At 37.4% G+C, this 18,348-nt stretch overlaps 1 protein-coding gene and 1 long non-coding RNA gene across 8 annotated transcripts in view; one reads left to right on the forward strand and one right to left on the reverse strand.

Annotated features, from left to right (window-relative positions):
• The window catches only part of LOC113542737 (uncharacterized), a 34,188-nt gene extending 16,591 nt beyond the window's left edge, over positions 1-17,597 (reverse strand). Inside the window, exons 1-2 of one of the 2 annotated variants that reach the window (XR_003404339.3) lie at positions 10,712-17,597; positions 5,140-5,252 (exon numbers count right to left, since the gene is read on the reverse strand). This is a non-coding gene — a long non-coding RNA (uncharacterized LOC113542737). The remainder of the gene's footprint in view (positions 1-5,139; positions 5,253-10,711) is intronic. The other variant, XR_003404340.3, reaches the window with a different exon arrangement.
• gria3b (glutamate receptor, ionotropic, AMPA 3b) overlaps positions 1-18,348 on the forward strand; it is a 128,823-nt gene that overhangs the window by 8,687 nt on the left and 101,788 nt on the right. The gene's annotated exons all lie outside the window — the stretch shown is intronic.

The raw sequence follows: 18,348 nt of genomic DNA on the forward strand, positions 1-18,348 counted from the left end.
AGTAGCCTAATTTAAACCATGTCCCTGACCAGGCAGTTACTAAGGATGAATTGAATGAATGCTGTAAATGCGTCACTGGAAATACACTGCTCACATTCACGTTAATGAATGTGGTCTTTCTTTGTCCTGTTAGATTCATATCTAACCACTCTCCCCACATGAAAACAAAAACCTCCCACTCGTGTGACTTTTTCATTGCTTCCCACAGGATCCTAGCACCAGTGCACACCTTTAGTCTAAACCAGATGCCTTGTGAAAAAACAACAAAAAACAAATAGTGTACCTCCTATTTGTATCTGTTCAGAGCACATTATCTGTTAATTCCCAATAATGCACTTGTATTTGTTCATTATTTTTTTAAACTATGGTGTTTAGCAGATCCATTTTATTGGTCTACAAGTTAGTTTTTGTCACTTGCATATTTGTTGCAAATAGCCCAGTGTTTGATGGATACATTTGGAGAGGTTTTTCGGCAATAGATGCTATTTTGAATGAGCAGTTTTGAGTAATGGCATGCCATGACATCCAACTCAATGTGACAGGAAGAGAGGCACGTGCCTAATGCGGTAGTCATTTTGGCAAGCAAAACAGCTCTGGCTGAAGTTGCTCTCTCTTTTTTAACACTGGCAAAGCAAAACTGCTCAAATCAAAAAGCTGTCTGAGAATATCAGACCGGGCCGGTGAGTTACAGTAATGGAGGAGTGCTTGTATTCCTAAGGTAGCACTATCAGAACTGCCTGGAACAAACTGTGAAATGCCCCTGGGACACAAGGACATCAGCTCCGGCAGAAAGGACTAAAATAAATACTAGATTAAAAACAAAGTCGGCTCACTAAGACTGCCTTTTGTCACAGTACAGTACACAGGCTTATTGTGGCTTTAGTTGAGGCAGTATACCAACATAAAACATCAACTGTGATTCAAGCTGTGAGGCTAATATGTGCAATATGGCACTATCTGAAAGCCAAATCAACACATTAGTGTATGCTTTGTTTAGATTAATTTGCTGCAGAAGTGTGCTTTACAGGCTGAAGTTATGCATGTACATTTCATATTTTTATAAATTCTAATACCTTTGGAAATGCTGTTGGAATGGTCTGCTTTTTTTGCACAACTTGCTCAAAAATGCAGGCTTTTTTATTCTCTGCCAAGTTGTGTACTTTTGCAACCATTTGTTCAGTGGTCCTCGCACTAAACACATCCCTGCATAATTTCTCATTAGTAGTTAGCTAGTCTAGTCTGAAATTCTTCACTAGCCTGTTATTCTATTTAGTCTGATAACACATACCGGGTTTATTTGCTTCCTCACTTTGGGACGTGTTCCTTTGAAGATGATGTAGACACAAAAATGAGACAATGTTGTGGCGTCGCTGTATGTAGGTGTGGCACATACTGTATATTCTCTGTATACTCTGTATGTCTAACCTGGTGAAGAGCAGTGTTTCTGTAGAAAGGGCTGGTGTTAGATTGAATACATTTCCCAGAAGATTACGTGATATCCAATCAAATCAGCAACTCTCATTCCCTTTAAGAACCGAGGGCCTTTATTCAGAGTCGGCAACTGAAGTTCAAAAGTTATGTTAGTGGAAAGTTACGTGTTAGATTACTGCCTTGAAACACAAGCGCTTGCATTTAAACCTGAAAAAATTGGAATAAAGAAGGACTAAAGGAGCATAGCATTTTAATTTTCTTCGCTGTTAAATGTAATATGATGTAACTTGAAAAGTAAATTAAAAAAGACTAATGCTATAATATGTGAATGAAAAGATCTCATGCATAAATAAACATCTAATACAAGCCTACTATGTTGCCAGTATATTGCTGTGTGAATAGTCCTAGCTGTAATTATCACACTAATCACTGGAAATGTAGTTTAACAAATTTGATTTAACAAATTGCAAATTAACAATATGACTTTCTCCCTCTTTATTCAGCAGCTTATAAAACAGCACTTCATCCAGCACACCCTAGCATTTTGGCATGTTTTATATATATATATATATATTACATACATACACACACACATTTTAGAATATTGTATTAATTCACTATTTAGGATTGTCAAATTATTAAAAAAATGTGGTTACTTTGATGTGCTTTCCTGTAAAGAAAATGTGTCCACACTTCCAACTACCTTTATTTCATAACTTTATCTACCAAAAAAAAAAAAAAAATTACAGATAAGCAGGTTCATCGATTAACACTGGAATGAAACTATTAAGTAATTAAGTGTCATATTTATATATTTAATATTGCTCTTGAATGGAATTCCATAGTCTGTGTATATATTTAGAGCCCAAAACATACACTTCAGTGTGATGTATTGTTTTTACATCACACTCTCAGACAGTGATGCTGGACTGTCTAACTGGCCAGAACAATGCACTTAAGTCCTAAGTCAGAATCTGCTAGAGACATGCCTCTGATTCACTTATACTCCACCCTACATAGGTAACTTCTGAATGGTGCTATCCTGTGAGCAGAGGGTCTGCAGTCTGAAACATCTTGTTGATGAGATAGATTAGAGGAGAAGCACCAGACTGGTTTGAGCTGACAGGAAGTCAATAACTCAAATAAGCCCTCTTTACAACCATGGTGAGCAGAAAAGCATCTCAGAATGCACATCATATCTTGATGGATAGGTTACAACAGCAGAAGTCCACATCAGGTTCCACTCATATTAGCCAAGAACAAGATTCTGATGCCATCATGGGCACAGGCTCAGTCAAACTGGACAGCGGAAAACTGGAAAAAGACCAGGTGATTTTTTTTTTCCTAATCTTCACCTGTCCAGTTTGGGTGACTCTGTGCTCGTGATGGCCTCAGATTCCGGTTCATGGCTGACAGGAGTGGAACTTGATGTGATCTACTGCTGTTGTAGCCCATCTACCTCTAGATGTTGATGTTTTGTGCATGCTGAGATGCATTTCTGCTCACTACAGTTGTAGCGAGTGATTATGCGACTTACTATATCCTTCCTGGGAACTTGAACCAATCTGGCCATTTTCCTCTGACCTCCCTTATCAACAAGGCATTTCCACCAACTGTCACTCACTCAATGTTTTTTTGTTTTTCGCACCATTCTGTGTAAACTCTCAAGACTGTTGTGTGAGAAATTCCGAGGAGATCAGCAGTTTCTGAAATACTAAAAACCAGCCCATCTGGTACCAACACCCATGCCATGGTTAAAGTGACAGATCACATTTCTTCTTCACTCTGATGTTTGATGTGAACATTAACTGAAACTCTTGACCTGTATCTTCATGATTTTTTGCATTGTGCTGCTACCACATGATTGCCTGATTAGATAACTGCATAAATGTGCAGGTATATGGGTGTTCCTAATAAAGTGGACAGTGAGTGAATGTTCTCATTTTATAAGTAAAATAATTTAGCCATTTGTATTTAGCTGTAATCTAGTATTTGGGTAAAGTATCTTATTTATGTTGCTGGGATGAGATGACGTTAATAATGAACATCCACAGAACTAGGTTTTACTGAGTCAGAATTTCTTCACTTCACTTGAAGCCACGAAAATTGCATTTGATTGTAGTGTCTTGACAAAGAGAAGGTCTTGAGATGCAGTAATATAAATGCAAGTTTAGATCAAGGTGTATATGAAAATGCCACAGATTTCCCAACATCAGCACAGCAGCATTTATTCTTTTCCATGAATATAGCAAGTAAATTAGTTATGTGCTAGCATTATAACACTAACTTATGAATGCACCTGCATGAAAAAAAAATCTCTTAAAATTTTTTCCCATTATTATCAAAATGTCAAATTTAACACCTTTTCATGAATAGGCAGTGGGTTTGAACTTGCTGAGAAAGCTTTGAAATGGACCTTGAAAATGTTGTTGACTTCAGCAGTTTTCTCCCTTCAGGCAATTTCCAGGCATCTAACGTTATTTCAATTGACATCCTCTCACTGTGTCAAAAAAAAAATCTCTCAAGTATGAAACTGGATAGATATTTGAGATTAACTGTGGGCAACTCTTTCATCTTATAATTACATGTGAATTCAATGCATGAAGATTTATCTACTAGATTGGATCTTGTGCAAAATTTTCCTTCCACTGCTTGTAAAATTGCTTGCTCTCAAATTAAATCAATATACTGAATCACTACATATCAAATTACTCTGCAAAGCTATGCTAGATCCCCTTAGCTAGAAATTTGCTATAAGCTTATATTTTACATTAATCACTTAGTCATAGAAACTGTGATATTGGAAAAGAGGTGGTTCTCCGCCTAAGAGAGCACACGTCTATTCAAGCATAACTGACCACTTTTCTATGTAAGGCTGATTGATTTTCACACTCTATGCCTACTTCTAGTAGTCATCATTTTGAAACAACAACTGTCATATCAATGCATACTGTTCCACATGCTGGTATTTGTGCTGTCCGTTCAGTACAGTCCTTAGCAATGCGGTCAATGTGTGCATTGCTTTATATAGCAGTAAATCAAGGTATCCAATAACATTCACTATTTAGCATTCTAATGCATCACTTATGTATCTAGGATCAAACAGTATTTCAGGTAATGATACTACAGTCCCAGACCTGCCAACATCTATGGTTTAGCTAGAGTATTTATGATTTTTTGACCCCTTGTTACAATGATATGGGAGACCAAACATGAATAAAATTAACCTAGCATAAAAAGACAGACAGGACATGAAAGCCATATGTTTGCTTCTATTATTTTCACTTTGCAATGACTTTAATTCAAGGCTTCCTTCGTTTAAGCCAACAGAAGATAAAAAGGTGGGAACAAACTGTCACGTCATCGCCAGAATCGGCTTCAAACTACAACACCCAACACACGTTCACAGTCACCGTCATTCTAATCACACACTCCTGTAAACAATAACAGTCACAGTATTGAAGGATTTCCATAACCACCATCTCACTGCAAAGTAAATGCTCTGTGTCTTTGTTGCCAGTTGTTACCAAGACTTTGTATTTTGTTATTCTGACACCCTGGTTTTGATCTTGTTTCTGGTTCTCTCGGTTTTTGATTCTTGTTTTGCCTTGTCTGTGCTGATCACCTGACCATTGCCTGGTTTTTGTTACTGAGTTTGTCTTACAATTTGTATTTGTCTGCTAGCTTTTTAAATAAAGCGTTGTTTACCTGCACTTGTGTCCATCCCTGCCGCCTGACACTCACACACTGTACTAATATATATGTTAGTACAGTAGCATGTGATCAGTTAGTCTACATGCTGCCAAGAAGTCTGTCTGGATCTGAGTGGGGGGAAAAATGAAAATCAGTTAACTGTATGCAAAATGGCACACAGAGAGGCAAAAAAAAAAAAAAAAAAAATCATTTGCAATGCACAGGGTGACTGTGCTGTGCACTGGCATTTAATATCTCTCTGTATATATGTATAATCTTTGATTTGTTAAAAGTATTCAATTTGTGTTCCTATTTGGGACAAGTTAGTCGATTTCTTTGCTGTTTTCCTTTACTACCAGTAACAAAAGTGTGAATACCATCTGACATGGTCTAGACTTTTTTAAAGTAAGCTTATACACTGAGCTGGTTATTCATGAATCCAAAACTATCAGTTCAACCAATATGTTTTATGCTGTTATCATTGAACCGTTCCAGCCACCGGCATACGCTGGGGTTTTTTCTGCCTGCTAGGTTCTTCTTATTCTCAAGTCCCAAAACGCTAAACTAATTTAGCATGATGTTAAATACAGTAAATACTAAAACATGCAACATTGTTAATACAAGATACTGTAAAGATGTAAAGACACATTGACTTGTGTGAAATGATTATATTTTTATATTAGAGTTTTGAACATGGCAAAGGCATCCAGAAACTCAGTGTTTGTCAGATGAATAGTTCGTTTTGTTTTTTTCAAATGTCATGCCATGAACTAATCAATAATACTTAGTGCAACTATTACTTGCCTTTCACTCTTCACACATTTACTCGCTTGGATATTTAAACTCAAATCACAGTTCAGCTTTTATTTATTGCTATTTTATAACCCAAAATCCACTCTATTATTCATCATACAGATGTCTTTCGGCCACTGTAAATCAAGAAATTAAGTTCCAGCACTACTTTTGTGCACCTTACCCAATTTAGCAAGTCATATCTCTTTCCACAGCAAACTGAAAATTATACTTTTGAGTCATTTTTCTAAGCCATACAATTAATGGAATTAGTGACCGGCAGCCAGTGTATTTATGTAAATCCCACAGGCAGGATTTCTGCATTTGAAATGATTTTTTTTTTCTCTGTAAGACCAAAAGACTTTGCTACTTTGAAGTGGGTTCTAGTAATAAGGAGGAGAAAAAACAACTCTAATTACTTCTGTTTGGCCCATTATGCCATTCGAGGCCTGAAGTTGCAGGTACATTTAACACAGTAGTTCAAAGCAGCTGAAACATGAAAAGCTCATAGGGACGGCGTTACATTCTTTTTTGATAGCCAAAAGTGAATTAAAAGGCACAAGTGTCCTTCCTCGTTCCTCCGTCTCCCTCCAGCCTGAAGCAACAAAACAGAGCTCCATGCTTCCTTTATTTTTTTTTAATTCTTTTTTTTCTTTGCTATTTATTATTCTGTTAAAAGCAAACTTGCAGTCCTAGGTTCTTTAATCTCACTGCTCTGTCTGCACAAAGTCTCCCATCCTTCATTCTGTCATTAAGCTAATGGCGTGTGTCCCTTCTGCCAAGATTTTACATGTGCCTTCCCCTTTTTTTATTGGCTCCTCCAGGTTCTTAAACACCCAGCCAGCAGATGGTTATTTGGCTGCAGCCGGTTCTGCAGACTGCTGTTTTTACACGGGGAGCAAAAGAACAAAAGACTACAACAAAGATTCTTTTAACTGCCTTGCCTGGACCTTTATATAGGCTTATAACAAGAGACTGTTCATAAGGGAAGCCTGCTGAATGTGCAAAAGTCTGAAGTGAATAGATAGAAACAATGGCCGGATAGGATGGTTAGGTTGCAGAGTATTCTCTTATTCCACTGTGTACTTGAATATGTCCACTCAGCAAATTTATTGACCCTGATTTACACCATGATACTTATTTTACTGGGCTACATAGGATGGTAGATTTGCCTGTAATATTAAAAAAAAAAAAAAAAAAAAAAAAACACATACGTAGCACTCTGAAATCTAGCAAAAAAACGAATAGTTGTTTTTACATACTATGAAAAGAAGACATTTTATAGTAGGGATGTAACCGTATCCAAATTACATTATGCAAAATGAGTACAGATATGAACAGAAGACTCACTGTTTTCTTTCTTTTGGAAAGCTTATCAGAAAGGTTCATAGGGCATATGGTTGAGACTAGAGGAGTGCATCGCAAATAGGAACCCGTGGGACGCAACAAAAAAGTTAATGTGCGGGAGATTTTTACTTGGGCATGAATAAGTGGTCAGACATGAAGCTCATAGGACAAAGAAAGACATATGCATTTACAGCGTTTTTCAGCCTGCTAGGTTTTACTTATTAGTAAGTCTCAAAGCACTAAACTAATTTAGCATACACCGTACTGTCAAGATGTTACATTGACTTGTGTGAAATGATTATATTTAAACAGGATTTCTGCATTTGAAGGTTTTTTCCTGTAAGACCAAAAGACTTTGCTACTTTGAAGTGGGTTCTAGATATAAGGAGAAGAGAAAACAACTCTGTATTTCTGTTTGACCGATTTTGTCATTCGAGGCCTGAAGTTGCAGGTACATTTAATAAAGTAGTTCGAAGCAGCTGAGCCAACATGAAAAGACCACGGGGATGGCGTTACATTCTTTTTTGATAGCCACAAGTGAATTAAAAGACATGCATTTACAGATGCATGTACAGTGTTCAATCATTCATCCTTAGTAACTGCCTGGGCAGGGTTGTAGTAGTTTAAATTAGGCTACTAGTTTGTTTATATTCAGGGAATATTTAGAAAATATTTAGGGTAGGTACAAGCAAAAATAATATAAAAAAAAATCCTGCAAAATGCATTTGCAGGATTTTTAAAAAAAATAAATAAATAAAAAAAAAAGGCCCATTCATATCTCTAGTTGAGATCATTTATGAACTTCAGGAAAGCAGAGGTTCATGAACCTTGGAATTTACAGCCCATGCTGACAGTGCTGGCATTTCTACCTCTGTGTTTCTTCAGTGTTTTCCAGGGTTTCTAGGGACATAGTGGTAGGGTTCATATTTAATTTAAAAAAAAAAAAAAAAAAAAAAAAAAAAAAAAACTTCCATGGACCCTGCAGGTTTAAATCCAAACCCATCTAGAGATACAGATATTTGGAGGACTGAACATTTATGAACATTTTTGATTTAAAAATGGCATCAACAAATCTTTACAGGCCAAAGGTATGAAAGTATAATGAAACAATTACATTCATTTTAAGTATGATAATCTTATGCGATAATTGTATCTATTTTAAATAAAACAAAAACAGGCATCACTAGTGTAACATTAGATTCTACTCTGTGCTTTACAATAGGGTTTCCAGACTCTATTGTAATTCAGTAACCTGGAGAATATCAATCTCCCAATCTCTGGTTTATTGGAAGGCAAGCATATTATTTAAGTGTAAAGGAATGCAATTTAAACCACATTTTTATGTTCTAGTATTAACATACTATTAAATGGACATGTAGAGAAGCCATTGTGTGTGTTTTTGAAATTCCAGGCATGGTAATAAGCTATAATGCCAAGAACCAACTAATAAAAGTTGTTTTTTTTTTCATTTTTTGAATTACCATGTCATAAAACATATGGTTATGATAAAAGTGTGCAGTGAGAAAAATAAAAAATTACTGATAATGCATTAAAACAATAGCACAAAATGTTGTATGGCTGGTATAAAGCCAAGCTTTTTACTTTCCTTTAATTATTTTGCCATCTGTTAAATCCGCTATCATAAGCTACTGCACAGTGTAAATGTTGTTCCTTTGACTGAGGCTTGCGCTCTTCAATAACAATCATTGTAGGAAACTATTGAAGAGAAAAGGATTTGTCAGCTTTGTACCCCTCTCAGTTGTCCACTTATAACACTGGACATGTGGTTTGTGTTACTGTGCTACAAATAGCAAAATAGTTTCGACTGCAAAGTTGATGAGATTAGAGTGGAGAAGTAAAGAGACATTTCTGCCCACAGCTTTCTTAATGCAGTTACAGAATATGTATAAAGGTTTTTTTTTGTTTTTTTGAATGTGCTTGACTGTTCATAGCCCAGAGGGAATATGTTTATCTTGTGTATAGACTGAGTGTTTACTGAATCCTTTCTGGTGGTTGTGATTCATTTACCTGTGGGATGTGTTTTGGAAATGCATCTCAGTCTAACCCTTAGTTTTGCACTGAAGTTAGAACTTCTGTCCACCTCCACTCTATAAGTTAAGCCTTGGGGAAGAGGGAAGATGTTTGAAAAGCCAAAATGAAGCTCTGTCTAAAAAAGGGCATGGATAATAAGAGGCTTTCTTTTTTCATGAATGTTTAATGCAGGAAATGCAAAAGTGATCAGTAACCTAAAAATGTTCTAATAAGTAAAAGAGATTTCATTGGATTTCATGTAAATTACATCATGAGAAACATTGCAAAGTTACCATCATTCCTCATCCTAATCTTAAATGTTCAAACTGGATCTCATGAGAAATTTAAATGCACTGAAACAAATGATGTTGGATTTCATTTTGATTTCATTTGAATTAAGTTTAAAAAAAAAAAAAAAAAAAAGAATGACCTTTTCATAATACTTCATACAAACTTGCAAGTCTGATATGAAGTTGAAATGTTTAACTATTCATACAAATTTTATTTGTATTTTATTCTACACTGCATGTCAATAAAAGAACAAAATATAGGCTATAAACTGAAAAATAGTACTAATTGTACCTTTCCTTGTCACTGGGGTAGTACCACCAAGAGTCTTCAAGAATCTTTTCTACTATAATATGTATCTTTCATCTGGAAATGTAGATACTGTGTTCCTTTAAAAAATGATTTAACAGTAAGATACATAAATGTATGAATTCATTTCTAGATTAAAGCTTTAAAAAGGTACACAATAGGGCTGTAACCAAATACAAATATTATTCAGACAGAACAGATAATGTGTTCTAGGATATAGGAATTTTTTCCCCCCCTCCCTTTTCAAAAAAGCTTGGAAAAGCATGCATGAGGACTAGGATCATGTGCCTAGGAAGGTTTTACATTCATGCAGGCCAGAATGAGCAGTCAGATATTAAGCTTATGGAGCATAGAAAGGCCACATTCATGTGATACCTTCCTTCATCCTTAGTAACTGCCTGGTCATTACAGTTGTTTAAATTAACTAGTTAGTTTATATTTTGGGAAACAGACCCAAGAAAATACTCCTGATTGGTGCAAACAAAACATCTTTGGCTGATGGCCAGGATATCACATGTTCACAACACACTTTGCAGTGTTTAAAGAATATTTTAGGCACCAATTAAAAAAAAACTGGTTTATGCTATGCCCACTTCAGATTTAAATCTGAATACAGATACAGATATGGATATTTGTGTCAGGTGGCAGAGATGGCTGAAGTTGCAGGAAATGCATTATTTTCAAAAAGACAGGCAAACAAATCCACAACTTGAGACAATAGCAAAGTCAAAAACAGACACAAGCTCAGGCAGTCAGAGTTAGAAGGGCAAAAAACCAGAACTTAAATAAATAAATAATATATGAAATCAGACAAACTCACATGAGATACAAGTCTTGATACTTCATGTCGCGTGTGTGTGCATGTATGCGTGTGTGCTTTGTTTGGAGTCTGTATTTACATGTGAGTGATTGAAAACAGGTGAGTGTTATCAGTAGTCAGGAGACCGTGACCGTGATAGTGAGTGTGTGGGTTGGGAAGTGTAGTCCTTGGCGGCCATGTTTGTAGGCTATGATGCTGCTTGGTAAATGGAGTTAACAGATACAGCTAGTGGAATTGTGCTACACCTCTAGTACACTAAATGCACCTATCTAGGTAAAAGATCCATAATAAAGGTGCAAAAGATGTAGCCTTGAAGGTACCACTACACTGAGAAGGAAAGGTACAGTTTAGTACCCCGAGAGTATAGAAGAGCTTACCAGCAAAGCTGTTTCCTAAAAATACCTTAAATAAATACAAGTCCAAGTACATAGTGTATGATTGAGGTTATTATTTTGATCGACAGCCACATTGGTATTTTGAGCATGGCTTGACTCAAAGGCAGAATATCAGACCACTGCAAGATTTTGGCTTAGGCAGTACCATATTGTGTATCTAAATAACAGGCTTTTCACCTTTAGGTTAGTGAAGGCAGGATGGAAGGTATAACAGAAGTAATCAGAATGCATTGATTTTATTGATTTGCCTTGTGAAAAAATGGTAGTATTTTGATTTTGGTAGCTTGATGGTTCTCACAGTGACTGGGAGAGGAAGCAGAAATGTCTTCAGGGCAAACATGTGTGGTTATTGGGTCACGCCATGGCTCAGCTGCTCCAAGGCTACAGATGCAGAGAAGATGAACACCACAATATTCCCACCCCCATCCCCTTCCCCTGCCCACACACACACACACACACACACACTACCACACTGATGTAACACTCCTGCTGCTACACTCCTACAGTATGTGGCCTTGATGCACTGGCTGCTTTGAAACACAGTTTGAAGGTTATTTTATATATATTTAATTTTTTGCATTCTTCATGTTAATGTCTCCAGTGAGAGCAATTTTAAGTGTTGAGCCAAGATGCAGAAAATATACTTTGACTTGGTTTGCTATATAAAAGCAAGTGAAACCAGTGATTTTATACTGTACACAACAGAAACTGTTAATAATACATTTGCACTATTTGATAGCAACTCAGAAGGAGGACATGCTACCCTAAAAATGAGGGCAGGCCAATTTTGCTGCAAATAAATACTATATATGTGAAAAATACAAGGAACTACACAATGTGAAAAGTAACCACCTTTTTTTTAGGATAGCAGCATGTCAAATGACCAAATACTAATCATTTAAACAGTACAGCTACCTCTTTTTAATGCCTAAGCAATGCTAAAAGCATACATTTATGACAATGGATAGTTTCCTAATACTAATGCAATCATTTAGTCCGGTCTAACAAAATGTTTGCATGCATCACGTTAAATAAATAAAATTTTCATTTAACCACTGGTGTAAATTCCTGTGAGGTCTCCACATGGGGTCCACAGAGGGTGTCTGTGAATTGCTAATTATTTAATTTCTCTTGAAACTATATACGGTGAAAAATAAAATGCGATATTAGTCACTAACTGGCTGATATGAATCTGTCACATCCCATTACCCTAAATAAAAAGGTTATTGGTAAGTATTACTAAGCGTTCTACCTTGTTAGCATTTAATAGTAATCAGCTGTAATCTGTTTGTGTGGTGGTTTTATTAAGTCATACATATTCCTGATTAAATCAGAGCCATTTGAAAATGAGCAAAAGGACCTCTAGCTAACCTTCTCTAAGTGGTGGCCATGAAGGAGGGGCTTGAATGGTACAGACACAAGTACATTTAATATGCACATGTTTTTCCAAAGCAAGAGCGTTCAAGGGTAGAGGTAATAGGCTTATACATAAAAGCGAAGAGCAGTGTGACACTTTGAAAAACCTGGAAGAAGAAAAAGAAAACACATAAGAGGAAGCAACAGCATGATTTTTAATTCAGCAACTCTTTCAGCAACAACTTCTTTTATATTCCATATTGAGTGTGCATATTTAGACGTAAAATGAAGCAAAAACAGGAAAATTGTCACAAAACATGAAGCATTAAATGATCAAACAGCAGCATCAGGAAAAGTAATAAAATTCTAATCATCTGGTCTGCTAATAGTGTTATGCCATGTAATACCGTTTGTAATAAACGCCCTGAAGGGTACAGTATAAAAAAATAAATACATTTAAAAAAGTAATATTCTGGTCCAGTAGTGCAGCGGGTTGTGTTGCAGGGTCTCTGGTTCAATCCTAAGCCCAGTTTATTGAGTCTGTGGAGTTTCGCAGGTTTGTGTAGGTTTCCTCTGGGTTCTCTGGCTTCCTCCCACCTCCAAAAAACATGCAGGTGGGTGGATTTTCTACACCAAATTGCCGCTCGGTGTGAATGATTATTGTGTATTGTGCAACTGGTGTTTCCCTGGGACAATTTATTCTAGCCAATCCACCTAATGGCATATTTTGAGAGTTGGGAGAAAACCAGAGAACCTGTAGCAAACCCACAAAGACATGAGGAGAGCATGGGAAACTCCGGACAGACAGTAAGTTGAGCTCAAGATCAAATCCTGAACCCGTGGGGCAACATCGCTACCCACTGCGCCACCATGCTGGCCAAAATCAGTACTGCAGTACTACTATTATTCACTTCCAAGAATGCAAAATCTGCCACTTGTGGTCAAAGTATGCTAATTGTTAGCTGGCTGAAATTGTAATTTTGTCCAAATTAAAATGACTGTACATTTGACTCAAGAACAGGCTTTGATTTTTTTCTTTTTTAATTTTTTCCCACTATTTTTCTCCCTAATTTAGTTTTGGCCAATTCCCACAAATCCCAGCTCACCCCTTTCATACAACACATGCTTCCTTCAAGACATGTGAAACTGCCAACCGCATCTTTTCGGACTGCTGCTCATGCTATGTCACTCGGCCAGCATAACACACTTGGAGGAAGTTGCTCTCTACCCCCTTCTGCATGCATGAGCTCACGGATGCCCACGATTGGCTAGTGTCTCTGGACTGAAAGGGGAGAGAACGTATGCCATCCTTCCCACCCAGCCTTTTTCATTTTTAGAGAAAATGTGTCCTGTTAGTTCTCCTCATTGGACTTTTTGGAATCTATCCCTGTACTCCAAGCCAAAAAAATCTGGATTGTACTGAAGATCTGTTGAGAAATGGAATAGGTTGTAGAACAAACAACTCACTCCTTCAGAAACTGATATAAAATTAATTATTAAACAGAATTTCAGGGTTCTTTAAGAAATGAGAAAACAGTCTGCTGTCAAAGGCCCTATTTGCTTTGCGACGACAGTTCCACAGATGTTGTTTGATAAAACAACAGCTTTCAAAACTGTCTCCAATGCAGTGTTTTTAAGAGCAGCCTTTTCCTCCTCATCCAGCTCAAGTGACGGCACTGGGCATTTTGAGACAAGACAGGATGCTTTGACAGCCTTTTAATGATGCATATTTTCTGTCTGTTCCTTTTTTTCTGCAACAATGTGTTCTAGCATGTTCCCTTTAAATCACAGGCAACAATCTCTAAGTCATAAAATGACTGGAGTCTTTGCTCTTATTGAAGATGCTATCAGTCTGATGATATGAAGAGACAAATAATCCCTGAACATAAATAGAACTCACCCCAAGCACCTCTACAAACCCATATAAACTCATTTAGCCTTGCAACACGCACCTCAGTTCAAAGCAGCAGCTGCTTTATTTCAGATTTAGTGGTGCATGCACGGGGTGTGCTATCGAACAAATGAAAGTGACTCATTATTGACATCTATTCATCAGTAAAGCAGAGCACCTTGGGAAGAGGTAATCTGCTTGCTTTTATTTACGCTTGAACAGTGGCCAAAGAAATCTATTATAAAACTGCTTGGAGAGGAAGTATATGTGTACAGACTACTCATTTTAAGAGGTCCTCTATCACTTCTTTTCCTCTTCTTTTTTCCCTTCGAAGTCATATCCACAAAGCCTTCACAATTTCCTTGATTGGTCTCAATCAACCCCAGTGCCAGACAAGCTGTGATCTTTCCATTTCAAATTGTGGTATACATCTTGATTCAAACATTTTCTGGAACACACCGTGTTTTATTTCTGCTATGATTCCACTAGCGTGTTATTGGCTCTGTCTATTGCCTTCATTGTCCTTCGCAAGGTCAGAACAGTGTCTCGCGGTGCATTTAACAGGCTGGTATTGTTTTCACTACCCTAATCTACTGCAGAACGACCACTCCATTGTTCATGGTCAAGCTTTCTGAGAAGTGTTGTTGATGGGATGTAAAATACCACAAAGGCCTACCAAAGAGCCATAGTGCCCTGGCGTTAACACCTTCCTTTAAATACATTCCTAGTCCTTGTATAGATTCATGTCCATGCTGTAAGTCTGATTGTGAGAACAGCACAAGAGATTTTAATTGTGGCTCCACAGAAATTATTTGAAAGCAAGTGAACATTCCCTCTGCTTAAAACTCCAAAGTATGGATGTTGTTTAAAAACTGTAGACTAGAGTGGAAACGTTTACAATTTATTTGATTAGAATCTCATGAGAATGGAAAGGAAAGGAGAAGACTGGAAAAAGACCAAGTATTGTTTTCCAGTCTTCAACTGTCCAGTCTACGTTTGTTGTAGCCCATCCACATCAAGTGTTTCTGGTTGTAAAGGCAAGTTATTTGAGTTACTGTATACTTCCTGTCAGATTCAATCAGTCTGGCTATTCTTCTCTGATATCTCTCATCAAAAAGGTCTTTCTTCCAGGAGAACTGCTTCTCACTGGGTGTTGTTGTTGTTGTTGTTGTTGTTTTTCACACCATTTTGTGTAAACTCTAGAGACTGTTGCGCATGAAAATCCCAGGAGATCATCCAGTTTTGAAATACTCAAACCAGCCTGACTTTCACCAACAACCATGCCATGGTCAATATCACTGAGATCACATTTTTTTCTCCATTCTGATGTTTGACGTGAACATTAACTGAAGCTCTTGACATGTATCTGCATGATTTTATGCACTGTGCTGAAGTTAGACAATTGTCTGATTTGATAATTGCATGAACAAACAAGCTAGTCATGCAGTGTATTTTTAATTTATTTGGAGCTTTCAGCTCCCCTATACAGCAAGCCAGTGTACCTTTACCTCAGATGCACTGTAATTATAAATGTGTTAGCAGTTTCTTTTGCCTAAAAACAGTTTTGGCCCACAAAAACTCAATATGCTTAGAAGCCTAGCAATAAGGAGCAATCCTGCCATTTTCATGTGTGTACACAGGGGTTGACAAATTCATTATATAGCCCACTGAGCAAGTAAAATGCCAATATACTACCCAGTCCTATGTATTGGTTGCCCGGAAACCTAATTGACAAGGCTAAAATGTTAGGTAACATAACGTATGGTGAGATACTTTGCTAGTTAAGTGCATTAATAGAGACTAAGGGAAACAAATGACTATTTGATAATTATCATCTTTAATTAAATAAAATATTTCTAATGTAGCACTTTTCATTTGTATCCTCAACAATAAGTCAACAAGTTGTTAGTGAACATTTCAGCTATGAGTTGTGGTGTTCTGTCTTCATGTTGCACATAGGTAATGGTCTACTGATTTGTCCACACATGGTTTGTAAGTTTTTGAGTGCGAGAGAAAAAAAAACTTGTCTAACCAAACTGCAAAGTGAAACAAAATTGTAACTGATTTAAGTGGTTTGAAATTAAAGTTAACCACAATGCTGCAAGCTGAAATAACTGGAGGTAGTACAGCACAGTGTGTTAAAGTTGTATTGTCCAAGTAGAGATCATAATTTGCCATTGATCACTGACTGAGTTTCAGATAGACCAGAACAAATGATCAAAATCCACTGCCTAAACATGATACACAAGGAAACAAAAATGTATTTTTTATGAGCTCACAGTGAAATTCAGCATTTTCAGTCTTGCTGCTTATTATCGACTGTCTTTTTTGTATAGCCTATATATCAGCTCTGCCTTTTGTTTCCCTCAACATCCAATTGATTTTCTCCACACCGTTGAATGAATGGATTTGTGAAGCAGTCTAGCTGCTCCAGTCCTTAAGACTTCTGTGAATGTTGCGTATTGTTGAACACGTCTGTCACTGGACATGTGGTTATGAACGCTTGTACAGGTAGCATGCTGTCTGCTCTCTCTCATGTGTGTTCTCGTGCAGTTCCTCTGGAAGTGCTTTGAGCAGTCATCTGTGACAGCTCACACATGGGCATGTACAGCTGCGGGTGGATCCTCTGGGGAGATCCAAGTGGGTGTAGACACGTGACAGTTCACGTGTCTCAAAATATTCTAAAATGTTCTCATCAGGTGACTTTCTCTCTTATATTTTTCTTTTTCATCACTCTAGTTCCTCTGCCATATTGGATTGTTAAACAGCTTGCAAAAAAATAATGGCCAGAGATTTTTGGCTTAATGCCTTAAGGATGCCTGCTTTGCACTGCTTGATTTTTGGATGTGTAATATAAAAATACAACACCAAATAAATAAATTAAAAAAAACAATAGGGATCTGCTGGAAATGTTCTGCTTATGTAAGAATCTGTGGTGTATTTTTTTTAGCTTAGTGGCTTATCTTTGTGCCCTGGCACTGACTTCTGTGGCGTACGAGCTTCAGATTGAAATTATATTTCTCTAATGTCTGGATGGGAACCTAATGTTCCATATAGATTCAAATGTTTATGGTTTAGCTGCAGACATGCTAGTGCCTTTTATTGCATGTGTATTCCCACTGGTAGCCACAAGTGGATTAACCAGAAAGCATCCCTTGGGGACCTTGTGTCTCCTTCCATTACGTACATGACCTAGGTTTTTTTTTTTACTCACATTGTCTATTCTCGCTTTACCTACAGTTCTCTCTCTCTTTTTCTTACTGTGTCAGCTTTTTGCCCACCCCCACCCTCTGTCTTTCCCAATAGCCCACTGGTATTGTTTCTCTGTAGATGTCTACTGTCTCTCTATTGCAAGTTCATGAGAATTTGCTTGGGTTTAGTGGGTATAACTTTTCTTATGACTTCATTCTTACAAAATCTCTCTTGCTTGTTGGATTTCTTATGATTTTTTAATGAGATCAAGTTGCCACAGCAGACCTAGCAGGCTCCATGTTGAGAAATCTGCATTGAGGCATTTACACACATGCAGCTCTGGCAGAGGATGATGCATGGCAGTGACCAAATAAGACAGGAACAGCCCCCCTTGGCTCTGACCAGATGCCCACTGACAACCGTCTAGCTTCACAATTGTGACACATTCAGTTGCGTTTTGGCTCCAAGGGCCATTCCCAGAAGTAGTATCTCCAGTCCAACAGCAGTATGAGACCTAAGAAATGCCAAGCTGCCTTCAGATATACAGGCATCGTGATGAAGAGCTGGCATGCCTTAGTCTGTGATAAAGTAGGCTAGCACTCCCCCGCTCTCCTCCCACATTATACATTCTCGGTGAGGGCTCCTGGAAGATGAAATAGGAAAGTGGATTTCTTGTGATTTAAAAAAAGAGAGAGTGCATGTGTGATAGTGAGAATGTGTGAGAGAGAGAAGCTGAGAGGAGGAGTGTGTTCTTTAAAAAAAAAAAAAAAACTGGCTTCAGGGTTAAAGCACCCACTCTCTCC

The sequence above is a fragment of the Pangasianodon hypophthalmus genome, chromosome 7 (genome assembly GCF_027358585.1).
Source record: "Pangasianodon hypophthalmus isolate fPanHyp1 chromosome 7, fPanHyp1.pri, whole genome shotgun sequence".
Lineage (NCBI taxonomy): Eukaryota > Metazoa > Chordata > Actinopteri > Siluriformes > Pangasiidae > Pangasianodon > Pangasianodon hypophthalmus.